General features: G+C 49.5%; 2 protein-coding genes across 2 annotated transcripts in view; both read left to right on the top strand.

Annotated features, from left to right (window-relative positions):
* The window catches only part of GRB10 (growth factor receptor bound protein 10), a 190752-nt gene extending 188487 nt beyond the window's left edge, over window positions 1-2265 (top strand). The window contains exon 18 of the transcript XR_007148069.1: window positions 2254-2265. The gene's annotated coding sequence lies outside the window, so the exon portion shown is untranslated. The remainder of the gene's footprint in view (window positions 1-2253) is intronic.
* Window positions 2266-4254: 1989 nt separating this feature from the next.
* DDC (dopa decarboxylase) overlaps window positions 4255-12587 on the top strand; it is an 84633-nt gene continuing 76300 nt past the window's right edge. Inside the window, exon 1 of the mRNA XM_047849002.1 lies at window positions 4255-5060. The gene's annotated coding sequence lies outside the window, so the exon portion shown is untranslated. The remainder of the gene's footprint in view (window positions 5061-12587) is intronic.

Below are 12587 nucleotides of genomic sequence, written 5' to 3'. Positions count from 1 at the left end.
ACAAAACTGATCTTCTCACCAGCTCCTAAGCTAAGTGGCTTTTCCAGGAAAACTCAACATTGGTTCTGACATTGTAACTCTTCCTATCAGAGGGTCACCTGGGACCCAGACAACCATAACCCTAACTCGAATGGCCAAACATTGGCGATGTGGAACTGCATCACCCAAGGAGATCATCCACTGGGGAGACTGGTGTGGGTCTGCTGCCCTATCTCATCAGGAGATGGCAGTGGCCAACTGCTCTCTACATGTAGCTTGGCCGCTTCTGGGCTTAGAATTCGATGGTCATGCCTCAAACCACTCATGCTAAAGGGGCAGGAAGCTGTGCGTCGCAGAAATGTCACAGAGCTGCCCAAGTGGACGTGCGTGCCCGGTTCCGTCTGGAAGCAGCAGCTGAAAGCTTGTGGGCATCGCGGCGGCCTTGGACAAGTGTGCCTGAACTCAACTGAGTAGTACAAGGTTCTCGCTGGGATAGAATCAGCCCGCGATCCTGGCGGGATGATCTCTGGAGCCAGTACCCCCGCCATATGCAGCTCTTGACAACGATGGTGACTCATGAGCCACTGGACCAGGCCCTCCAGCTGCAGGGTCAGGGCACCCGTTCCCCGCCCCACCCCCCGTAGGTGGGTCCTCTGCCAACACACATTCTGACTGGTTACTTTGTGCTCCCTTGCCAGGCAAGCTTTCCTTTGACAGACACCTTTCTTCGGATGCGTGTTTTCTTTTACCAAGTCAGGCGTCTTGTTAAAGGTGCTTCTCCATGTCAGTGCACACCTGTGCGCTCACTTCAAGGACACTGTCACTCTGTAGCGAACGTCACAGTGGACACGCGACTTGCCACTCACTGGGAGAGGGCTGCCTCGCCTGAACGGGCTCTTGAGCTCCGAGCTGCGGCGTGAAGTTGAAAACGCGTTCTCTTGAAACGCGTGAGTTCGGGTGGGAGAAAAACTACCTGAGATTTACATCCTCCTGTGAACACGCCTCCAAAGCAGACACGTAAATACAAGACTTCGTGGAGGGACGAGGCCAGATGCCATCCACGACTTAGTACCTCTCTCAGCACACAGCTGCCGACGCCCGTGACTCTGCCATGGGCTGTCCCCGATCACCAGCGCTGGCTCTGCAGATGTGAGGGGTGTTCAGGGGGAACAACCCCCCCCCCCCCACCAGGGGAATGTCTTGTGCCCAAAGGCACATTTCAGCTCGAGCTGCGCACACTGGTGACCGGGGTGAAAACGGGCCCTGTTCTGACCTCCTTTGCCCTTCCCGGGGTTCTATACGGTCACCCACAAAATAAACTACTGGTGCTGGAGGGACTCCAGACTCACATGAGACAGGATCGAAGTTAGTCTGGACAGGAAGACTTCCATTCCCGGGGGCCAGTTCTCCACAACATTAGGTGTTAGTGTTCTTCCAACCCGCATCTCACCGTGATGTTTCTTAGTGTAAGTTTTTAAAATTTATTTTGAGAGAGATAGAGAGCAGGCAGGAGAGGGGGAGAGAGAGAGAGAGAGAGAGGGAGACGGAGAGAAAGATAATCCCAAGCAGTCTTTGCTCTGTCAGCACAAAGCCTGCTGCGGAACCCACGATTCGTGAGATCATGACCGGAGCCGAAATAAGGAGTCAGACACTTAACCAACTGAGCCACCCAGGCGCCCCTCACCACGATTTTTTAGTGTACCAACAAATGATTTGAGAGTTCATCTCCAAAGAGAAATATGTGAAAGCACGGAATTTTTTTTTTTTTTTTTTTTAGGGAAAACTGATAAGGGAACTCTTGTCCTTCGAATTATCCCAATTCTTTATTAAGCGAAAACGTTTACATAGTGAGGCACCAGCATGTAACTGAATGGACGATTCAGAACAGCAACAAGCTCAAGAGACAGCAAGATGAGAGGAGATGATGATTTCAGAAATAATGTCGGGAGAACTGGTTTCACGTGGTTATGGTATCCTGTCAAGTGGCGGAAAGCAGGTTGCGAAAAGCATACGCGGTTTTGCCGCCCTCTGGTTAACACATTTGCAGACACCGAAAACTCGAAGGCTAATGTCGACTCCCCATGTTGACATCAGCGCTCTGTCTGCAGTAGGATTGTGGACGAAAGTGTTCGTTTTTGCTCTCGTTTCCTCGAGGGACGTTCGCCAGTTTGGGGAGCATCGTCAGATGACTTCTGTGCGGAGAACTGACGTGCCCTGTGTACGGAGATCAGTAGAATGTCCTTAGGATGTAGAAGGTTCTGCCACCTGGCTAAGACACACATCTGAAGAGAGATATTGATCAAGGGAAGGGACGGTGTCCCATGAAAGAAAATCATCTGCAGATTTCCTTAAGCTGAAGGAGCCTTGAGACCGAGGGAAAAGGCCATCCGGTCCAGTATGACCAGAAATGGTCTAAGAGGGAGGCTTACAGACCAAAGTGTGTCCTGGGTGGGTGCAAGATGAATAGATTTCTGCAGCCCACCTCCCATAAGACCGGCTTCTGTAGCCCTAGAGGCGGTGGGGGTGGTGGTGCTGGGGGACCCCCCGGAGGAGGTGTTGGAGAATAGGGGTGAGTCATAGCCATGTATCCAGAACAGATCACAGACGTTCTGTCCCCAGGGCCTACCAAGTGAAATTGCTTGTGTGGTTAAACAAAAATCAAGAATGGGGCGGGGTCTGTGCCCAAGGAGTCTTCAGGTCACAGAGTGATCATCATGGCAGATTTGTCCGAGACGATGGCTGGCCGGTTGGTCAGGTCGGCCAGCAGGAAGGCACAAAATAAACCCCAGGGTCGTGTGTTGGCAGGTAGGCACCGGTGGGGAAGGAGGTGCCCTGAGGTCATCCGACCAAAATTCTGGGCTGATCCCTGCTCAATAAGAATTTTTCACATGTCACCTAAATCCCTTGTACTTTTGTCTCCTGGCGGAGAAGCTTGCTGAAAGTGACATTGCCACATCTCTGTCTTCCTGTAACTTGGGAACTTGTGCACCCTTCTCCCTCACGTGTGTGTGTGTGCGTGTGCGTGCGCTCTCTCTTTGGGTGCTTTTATCCAGTCTTGTTGCTTCAAGTACCGTTTAAACCACTCTGTCCACTCGTAACTACATGTCCTGTCTGGACTGCTTCTGTGACATCAGACCCCTACCTGGAAAAGTTCCCTGGACATCTCCACCGAATGCTCTGTGTCTGTGTGTGAGTGTGTGGTGTGTGTGTGTGTGTGTGTGTGTGGTGTCTAGAATTTAATTCCCAAGCCAAACTCTGTCTCTGGCCGGCTAAGCTGGCCCCCCACTGGGCACTTTTTCCCAGTCCACGAGAATCACCGTCCACCCAGTGGCCTCAGGTCCGTGAACTCATCCTGATTCCTGACGTGTCCTCTTCCCAGCAGCCTCATGACACCCACGCGTGCGTGTGCACATGTGCACACACACATGTAGATGCACATGAACACACATGTGCACACACACGCACAGGCACACACATGCACAAGTACACACATATGCACACACATGCAGGTGCATGTGAACACGCATGCACACACATGCACAAGTGCACACAGACACACACAGACACATGCACATGCACACGTGCAGATGCACGTGAACACATGGACAAGTCCACGTGCACACGGACGAACACGCATGCACGCACGCACGCACACATACACTTGCACAAGTACATGTGCACAAGCATGCACATGCACAAGCACGCACGCACAAGAACACACTTGCACATGTGTGCACACACACAACTCCCTTCCCTCCCCCAGCCCACCCCAACTCCCACCGTGTTCCTTGGGTTTCTGCTCCTTCCTGCAAATCAGGAGCGTAGAGACAGGTTTTACTCTCGTCCCGCCGGTCCATTTTGCACACGAGGGCCAGAGTGATCTTAACTCAGATGTACACAAGCTAAGGTCAGACTTTCCAGAAACGCTTCAGTGCCTTCTGTCGCAGTTGGAGGAAGTACAAATTATGAACCGTGGCTCAAAAGACCCCCTGCTTTGTGTGGTCCTTGCGGGGTGGGGGGGGAGGGACTTCTTTCAGGGCTCGAGATACTCTTTCTAGCCTCAGCACCTTCACAGATGCTGTTCCCCAGAGGGAGCCCTTCCCTCACTCTTCCCCTACAAGGACGGTTACTTCTACGGTGTCGGCTGACGTCAGGCTGCACGTGAAGCAGTGAGTGGGCGTCCCTGTAGGACCCACGTGGCCCCTCCCTCTCCTTCCTTTCCTCCAGTGGCTCTTGTACCGGTTTGGAATCTTCTCAGTGTCACTCTGCTGAGCCTCGCTGACCACGAACAGAATGCTGGGTCCCCGCCCCACCCCACCCCCCCCGGGCTAACCCTGCCTCCAGGGACGGGACACAGAGACCTCTTCCCTTCTCCAGCCTGTGACAAGCGCCTCGAGCCACAACCGTCCTGTCCTCCCTGTGTGTGCCCAGTTCTCGACGAGCGGCCCAAAACACGGCCTCACACCCCCTCGGCCCTTTGTCCCTGCTGGAGCCCAGAGCACCTGCGGGGTGGCCACCAAGGTCAGCCCCCACGCTCCTTGCGGACCTTCTCTGCATGTTCTCCGTGCCTCCTCTCAGCTCTGCTCTCTGTCCCAAGAAAATCCTCTCGCCTGGGGTTTTTCTGTACGTCCGCCGCAATCTCGGCCGTGGCATTATTCTCCTCTGCATCGTCACCATCGTTTCAGCGGTTGGCGAAGGAAGAGCTAGGGCATGCAGGCTCCATGTGGGGGCCCCCGAGAAGGTTTCCCGTGCTGCAACGCTGGACCTTACGGGACGACCTGATGAGGCGAAACCTTGAAACTGGGGCTATTGGGGATAATGGAGGGATCTGGCGACTGGGCTAAGTCGGTGGTGAGAGGGGTCCAAGCTGTTCAGGGCTGTAGAGGAAGGGAGCCCTCCCTGGAGGTTTCTCAAGACTTCTGTGACCTTTATCACCAGCAAGAATTAATGTTTAACCAGCACAGCAGGCTGAACAAGCAAGGACAGGGAACCTGTGGATTTCAAGCTACACGGAGTGATCTGTCCCAGAGCCAGCGGGTCTCATGAAGAATAAGCCCAGAAGGAAGTAGGATTCTCAGCAAGTAAGTCCCTGGCTTCATACTTCACTGGATTATTATTGTTGGAAACGGCGACATCTGTACCTCGACTCTTGGTCCCCAGGTGCTGACCGCTTGCCCGAGGTTAACTCCCCTGAGGACTGGAAGTCACTGTTGGTCCAATGCTCTTAGGCTGGCGTCTCGTGGGGCTGTCGGTGACAGGGGGGCTGACAGGAGGTGCTCACGCGTGCACGGTCACTTGTGCGGCTCCTGTGTGACGAGGGAGGTGCCGGGGATGATTTGCTGCCTGTCACTCGGGAGCCAAAGCAGGACAGATGTGGGCAACGTCCTGTCCTTACCCCCTGCTTCCCATGTGCTTTGGGGCCCCTCGTTCCCCTGAGCCTCTGTTGAGCCTCTGTTTCTTCGTCTCTACAATGGGGATTTTATTTATTTATTTATTTATTTTATTTATTTTTGGGACAGAGAGAGACAGAGCATGAACGGGGGAGGGGCAGAGAGAGAGGGAGACACAGAATCGGAAACAGGCTCCAGGCTCCGAGCCATCAGCCCAGAGCCTGACGCGGGGCTCGAACTCATGGACCGCGAGATCGTGACCTGGCTGAAGTCGGATGCTCATCCGACTGCGCCACCCAGGCACCCCAATGGGGATTTTAATAGTACCTACCTTGTTAGGCAACTGGGATGATTAAATCCCATAATGCACTGGGTGTTGTATGGAAACCAATTTGACATTAAATTATATTTAAAATTTTTTAAAATAAATCCCATAGGGGCGCCTGGGTGGCTCAGTCGGTTGAGCGTCCAGTTCTTGATTTCTGCTCAGGTCATGATCTCACGGCCATGGGATCGAGCCCTGAGTCCAGTTATGATTACAGAGTCTGGTTGGGATTGTCTCTCTCCTTGCCCCTTCCCCCGCTTACATGAGCCCCCCCCCTCTCTCTCTCTCTCAAAAATAAATAAAAATACACACTAAAAAATCATTATAAGAAGATACCATCCTTGAGAAGATTGCTCTTCTCCATCGGGCCTGAGTTAATGCTTCTGAGAGTTTAGCATGTGCCGTGGTTAGCCTTCGTCTTTAATCGTATCCTCGTTCGACACGTGTGAAACCATGTCGGGAGAGGTGAGGACGGTCAGGCAAGACCTCCTAGCCTGTGAGCATGAAATCAGCACTTAGATGTTGTTATGGCACAGCCCGGCACCTGGCCCTCTGCCATTCTGGGAAAACGCCGCATTTTCAAAGCACTTACCATGTCCCAGGCACTAGAGTAGTCACACGAGCCCTTGGAGAGCAGGGAGGAGGGTCTGGAGGGACAGGACCGGAGATTCGGGACCGTTGGCAGGAGGGGGATGGGAAGGGTGGAGATGGGGAGTGTCAGGGCACAGCTGGAAAGTGGCAAGTGCAGGACTGGGCACAGGGCGGAAGGCTCTGGGCTTCCAAGGTGGTGTGAGGGCACAGGAGGCATTGTCTAGACAGGTCTCCCCATGCACGACCTTGGGGGACCCGGTGCTCCCACTCCTGAGTGTCTCTTAGCAGAGCAGGCTGAACCCGGGCTGGCACTCTGCCCTGTTCTCGGCCAGCCTAGCGATCCAGTGTGTTGGGCCCAGGAGGTGAGAGGTGGTGCTCTTGTTGCTGGGGGAAGTCCTTCCAGGGGTCAACCTTGTAGGTGCTCTTAGGGCTCATGTGCGCGGAAGTCTGGGACGGGGGGCACCCTAGAACTTTCACTCTGGCTGTCCTCACTGACTGGATTTTGAAACGAGGAACATCTTGGGGCTCCTCAAAATGTAAATCATAACTTCCAGGCCTCTAAAAGTCACTAAATGGCGTGTGAAGAGACATCGCCATCTGAACGGGATGCCATCCCTGAGTTTTGCTGCACCCCGGCCTCTGGTGGCAGGGGGCAGGCTCGAAAACACCGACGGTAGGTGAGACTGACAAAGAACGACAGTGTGTCCACGCTGAACCAGGTCATCAACAAGTGATCTATTTATGTAGTTTGCTACTATATAAACCTGATGGAAGAACGCAAGTATACCTGAAGTATAATAAGCAAATCTTGGCACAAGTGTGAGGACAGATCAACAAATTCACCATCATGATGGAAAGTTCTAACACACCATTAGTAATGATAGTAAACTGAAAGGCTCGCCAAGGCAACAAAAATATTAGTAGAGATTTGGAAAATCTCAACAAGTAACCATCTTGGTTTATTGGGCATAACTAGAGCCCCGCGCCGGATAGTTAGAAAATGCTTTCTTCGGGGCGCCTGGGTGGCGCAGTCGGTTAAGCGTCTGACTTCAGCCGGGTCACGATCTCGCGGTCCGTGAGTTCGAGCCCCGTGTCGGGCTCTGGGCTGATGGCTCGGAGCCTGGAGCCTGTTTCCGATTCTGTGTCTCCCTCTCTCTCTGCCCCTCCCCCGTTCATGCTCTGTCTCTCTCTGTCCCAAAAATAAATAAAAACGTTGAAAAGAAGAAAAAAGAAAAAAGAAAAAAAAAAAGAAAATGCTTTCTTCTCAAGTGCACCTGAAACGTTACAAAAATTGAGGATGTATCGGTAGCAGACTTAAGTCTGAACACCTGTCACAGAATCGCTATCAAACCAGCGTGTCCTCTCCCCAGTTCAGTTCTATTCCGTTCAATTCCATTCCATTCAAGTCAATTCAAGTCAATTCAGTTCAGTTCAATTCAATTCAATCCAATTTATATTAAAAAAAAAAAGTAAAAGTTGCTATACATGTCTGGAGTTCTTTTAAGTTTATTTATTTATTTTGAGAGAGAGATCGCTGACACATGAGCAGGCTACAGGAAGAGAGAGAGGGAGAGAGAGAGAGAGAGAGAGAGAAAGGGAGCAGGGGAGGGGCAGAGAGAGAAGGAGAGAGAGAATCCCAAGCAGGCTCTGAGCTGTCAGTGCCGAGTCCGACGCGGAAAGGGATCCCACAAACCCTGTAATCGTGGCCTGAGCTGAAACCAAGAGTAAGACACCTGACCAACTAAGCCAGCCCGGTGCCCCGAAAGCATCTAGTTTTAAATGCTGATATTGGATGTTGAAAAAGGACAGAAATCGAGCCAATCACTCAGCTAAAGGTGGTAGAAACATCACAACAGAATGAAGATAAGTTGAACGCAGGCAGTAATTCAGCTTAAGAGGAAAAATCAACGAAAAAGAAAATAAAGGTAGAATAGGACAGACCAACAAAGCCGCAAGTTTTTTTTTTAAGACTAATAAACTACAAGCAGCTCTGCCAACCTTAACCAACGAAGAAAAGGGAGGGAAATAAATAAATAAATAAATAAATAATATTGCAAGGAAAGGGGACATCATTGTAGATTCAACCAAGCAAAATGGTAACGCGTGTATTAAAACCGACAAACCCTTGTCCTGAAATTTAAAAATTTGCTGACATAGCACGAAGGGGAAATAGAAATCTTACTGAATGGTCCCAAATGATAAATAAATTGATTTGTTAAAAATATTTCCTCAAACATAGGAGGAGGGGCAAATAATTTTTACATGTGACTTGTCACACTGTAAGTGATTGGATAATGCCGAATTTCAGAACTATACAAACTGCTTCAGAGAATTTAAAAAAAGAAGGGATTATCCCCAATCTGTGCGACCACAGAATCTGACCCTAAAGCCAGAGAAAATCCACGTTAGCAGGAAAAGTTACAGTGTTATTCGTGAGAAAGAAGTACAAATTCATGCAAACAGTTAACTCGCCATAGTTTTATCCCAAGAATAAATGGATGTTTGAAAATTAGAAAACTTGTTAATGACATTTATCATATTAACAATTTAGAGGAGGAAAACCATGTGAGTTTCTCTTTAGATGCAGAAACTATTTTGATACAATTGAACATCAATTTATTATAATAAAAGTAGGAATAGAAGAAACCTCCTAATAATGAATTTCCAATAAAACCCTGTCGTTTAGTGAAATGTTAGAAGCATTCTTTTTAAAGCCAACAAGGTGAGGACATTCACCACAACTGCTTCTGTTCAACAGTGTCACAGAGGGACATCTAGGAAATAGGGCCAGGCACATATAGAACCTGAAATTTTAAGTTTTCCAGTAGTCACATTTAAAATTTTTTAAAAATCCAAAAAAAAAAAAATTAAAAAAAAACATCTACATGTACTGCAGTAGAATGAAAGATTTTATGTAACACAACAAAGTGAAATGTAGTCCTACATTCAAATCGTGTAACAGGGAACATTTTTACACTGCTTCGGTTTTGAGATTTGAATGTAAATGATTACATAAAATTAAATGAAACATTTGTTTTCTCAGTGGCACTGGCTGTGTTTCAAGGGGCCCTTAGGCAGGTGCGGCTTGTGCCTATGACACTGGAGAGCACAGTCCTAGGCAGTGTAATCAGGCAAGAAAAATAAGAAAAAGGACTCGAAAGAACATTATCACAGTTCACAGGTGATATGGTCCTTTGCAACGAAATCCACCTGGAATTAACAGACAAATTATTGCAATTTTTTTTTAAATTTTTTTAACGTTTATTTATTTTTGAGACAGAGAGAGACAGAATATAAATGGGGGAGGGACAGAGAGAGAGGGAGACACAGAATCGGAAGCAGGCTCCAGGCTCTGAGCCATCAGCCCAGAGCCTGACGCGGGGCTTGAACTCACGGACCGCGAGATTGTGACCTGAGCTGAAGTCGGACGCTTAACCGACTGAGCCACCCAGGCACCCCAAATTATTACAACTTTTAAGAGAATGTCGTTAGGTGGCCGGAAAAAGGATGAAACATACAAAATCAATTGCAACTCTATACTTTACCAATAAACAGTTACCTTCTTTTCTCACTAACAAGAAAGATCATCTTTCTACATATTTAGGAGACATTTCCTTTCCGTTGCAGATATGTGCTTGTATTTCTATTGAGTTGTCTTTCTTTTATTGAAATGTCTTCTTAATTTTATGAAGCCTAACCCGTAATTAGCAATATGCATCTTAAATGCCTCCCTCCTCTTTCTAATTTATACAGTTTGCAGAATAGATATTCTCAACAGTAATGTAGTGACACTTGATGATCTTTTATGGTTAGCTGGCTAAGTGAATCATTTATGAAATCATTCCCCTCCAAGGCCATAAATATATATTTCTGTTGTCCTAAAAATTTTGCCTTTCACAGGCTTTAATCTATCAGAAACCCATTTTTTTGTATATGGATTGAGGAGCAGGTTTAATTTCATTTTTTCCAAGTAGTTGACCAGTTGCCCGGCACCGTTTCATAATGTGTTCTCTATCAATCTACAATTCCACGTTTGTCAATTCTCCATATCTTTCCGGGATTTTTTTCCAGGCTGTCTATTCTGTTTAATTGGTCAGGTGTCTACCTTTGTAATCAAAACCATGACATTTTTCCAGCTTCCTCAGTCATAAGTGTAGAGCAAGACTGTAATGTCCTTCTTTCTCGACAGTATGCTGGCCGTTCTTAGACCTTTGCTTTTGCATTTATATACCTTTTTAAATTTTCTGATGTTTATTTATTATTGAGAGAGAGAGAGAGAGACATAGAATCCAAAGCAGGCTCTAGGCTCCGAGCTGTCAACACAGAGCCCGATGCGGGGCTCGAACCCACAAACTGCAAGACCATGACCTGAGCTGAAGTCGGACGCTTACCCGACTGAGCCACCCAGGCTCCCCTTGCATTTATATTTTGTCGTCAGATATCTGTGTTGGGATTTAGATTCTGATGGCATCGAATCTGCAAATCGGTTTGGGGAAAGTGGATGTTTCTATGCATGAACAGACATCAGTTCCCATCTATTTAGATCTACTGTAATGGCTCCTGTCGATTTTTATAAGTTTCTTCATCCGGTTTTGCACGTCTTTTGTTAGGTTTTGTTAGATTTTCTCCTGTCTTCCGGTTCCTACTGCAAGTCCTGTCTCGCCACGATCACTGTGGACGGGCGTAGAAGCTGGCCGCCGATAATACCTCACAGGCGGTGGAGACAGGTGCAAGCCCAGTGTAGCCCGTGGGCAACGATGTTTTGAAGCCAGGGCCCTGCCTTAAACCTTCGGGTGACTGCTTTCTCTGCAAACGTTGGCTGGGTCCCCGGCTTCCAGCCTCCTGTCTGGGCTGTGCCCTCTTCTCGAGCTTTGTAGCGCTGGTCACCATTGATTGACAACTATGGATTACTCCCTCTGTCTATTCTTTCACGGTCTGCTTCCCAGCAAGTAGGTTTGCCGTGTCCAGCATGAGGGCAGGCTGGCCCTCTGGCAAGGAAGATGCTTGCTGTGTGACCCTGCCTCATGGCCTAACCTCTCTGGGCCTCAGCTTCTCCATCCATGCAATGGCGATGAGAATGTCTACCTTGTAAAGTAGTTGAGAGGGACTGAATGATTTTCTGTAGAAATCCCTGTAACGAAGCCTTTATAAGTGCTAGGTGTTATGAGGGTGACTCTTTATGGAATGGAAGATTTCACTCGATTCTCACACCCCCTTGGCCAGAGGTCCATGCTGGGGTCAGCCCCTCACCATACCTGTATCCTTCTCTGCATCGCCTCCTGTCTTCACCCAGGGTTTACCAAGCAGGGTGCTGGGAGTGGCCCTCTGTAGACCCCTTGCTGGGTCTCCAGACCCCAGGCCCCTTGCTGGAGCCCCTGTGCGTGAAGCCACCTGCCGTGGGCCCGGCCAGCTTTGTCCAGCTTGCCGCTCCCTCTGCCCGCAGAGCGCCTGGTCCCGCCTGCCTCTTGTCTGCAGGGGCACATCTCAGTGCCGGGGGATGAACAGCCTCCTGTCCTCACCGAGCCACCGAGGGAGGGTGGGAGCCTCGCACCGGGCACAGAGCTCCTCGCCAGCCCCCCACAGCCCCGCTGCCCTCCTGCCGCAGGCTTCAAGGCCTCTGCCCCTGACCGTGAGCTGTATGTATATGCGTGCGGTGGACGCATGTGCATGCACGCATGTGTCGTAGGAGCAGACAGTCCTGCCTGCCCCTCCTGATCTGAGTGAGCTCTGCCAGGCCCCTTTCCAAGGTTCCCAGGGCTCTGCGCACACCGCGATAGAGAAATGAACCCTGTCCCTTGTGTTTCACTGACCAGCCTGCCTGAGGGGGCGGAGAAGAAAGGGAGCCCGAGAACTCTTGCCTCTTGTAACAGCGTGGATAGACCTTAAGGCGTTATGCTAAGTGAAATAAGCCACTCAGAGAAAGATAAATAACCACATGATCTCATTAATATGTGGAATCTGGAAACCAAGCCAAACAGAACGCAGACTCATAGATACAGAGAACAGACTGGCATTTCCAGAAGGGAGGGGGTGCTGGAGGAGGGAGCATGGACGAAGGGGGTCCGGAAATGCAAACTCTGAGCTGCGCATAAGGATGTAACGCACCGCGTGGGGGCTCACAGTCGGTCGCATTGTAGCAACTTGGTGTGCGACACCCGTAACTAGACTCATCCCTGGTGGTCATTTCACGATGGCTGCAAATGTCCCATCGCTACATGGTACACCTGAAAGGATCATACTTTGGGATGTCAACTATACCTCAATTTTTAAAAAAAAAGCCAAGTGCATTACTCTACGCCATG

The sequence above is a fragment of the Prionailurus viverrinus genome, chromosome A2 (genome assembly GCF_022837055.1).
Source record: "Prionailurus viverrinus isolate Anna chromosome A2, UM_Priviv_1.0, whole genome shotgun sequence".
Classification (NCBI taxonomy): domain Eukaryota; kingdom Metazoa; phylum Chordata; class Mammalia; order Carnivora; family Felidae; genus Prionailurus; species Prionailurus viverrinus.
This window is presented reverse-complemented; position numbering and strand designations above follow the sequence as displayed.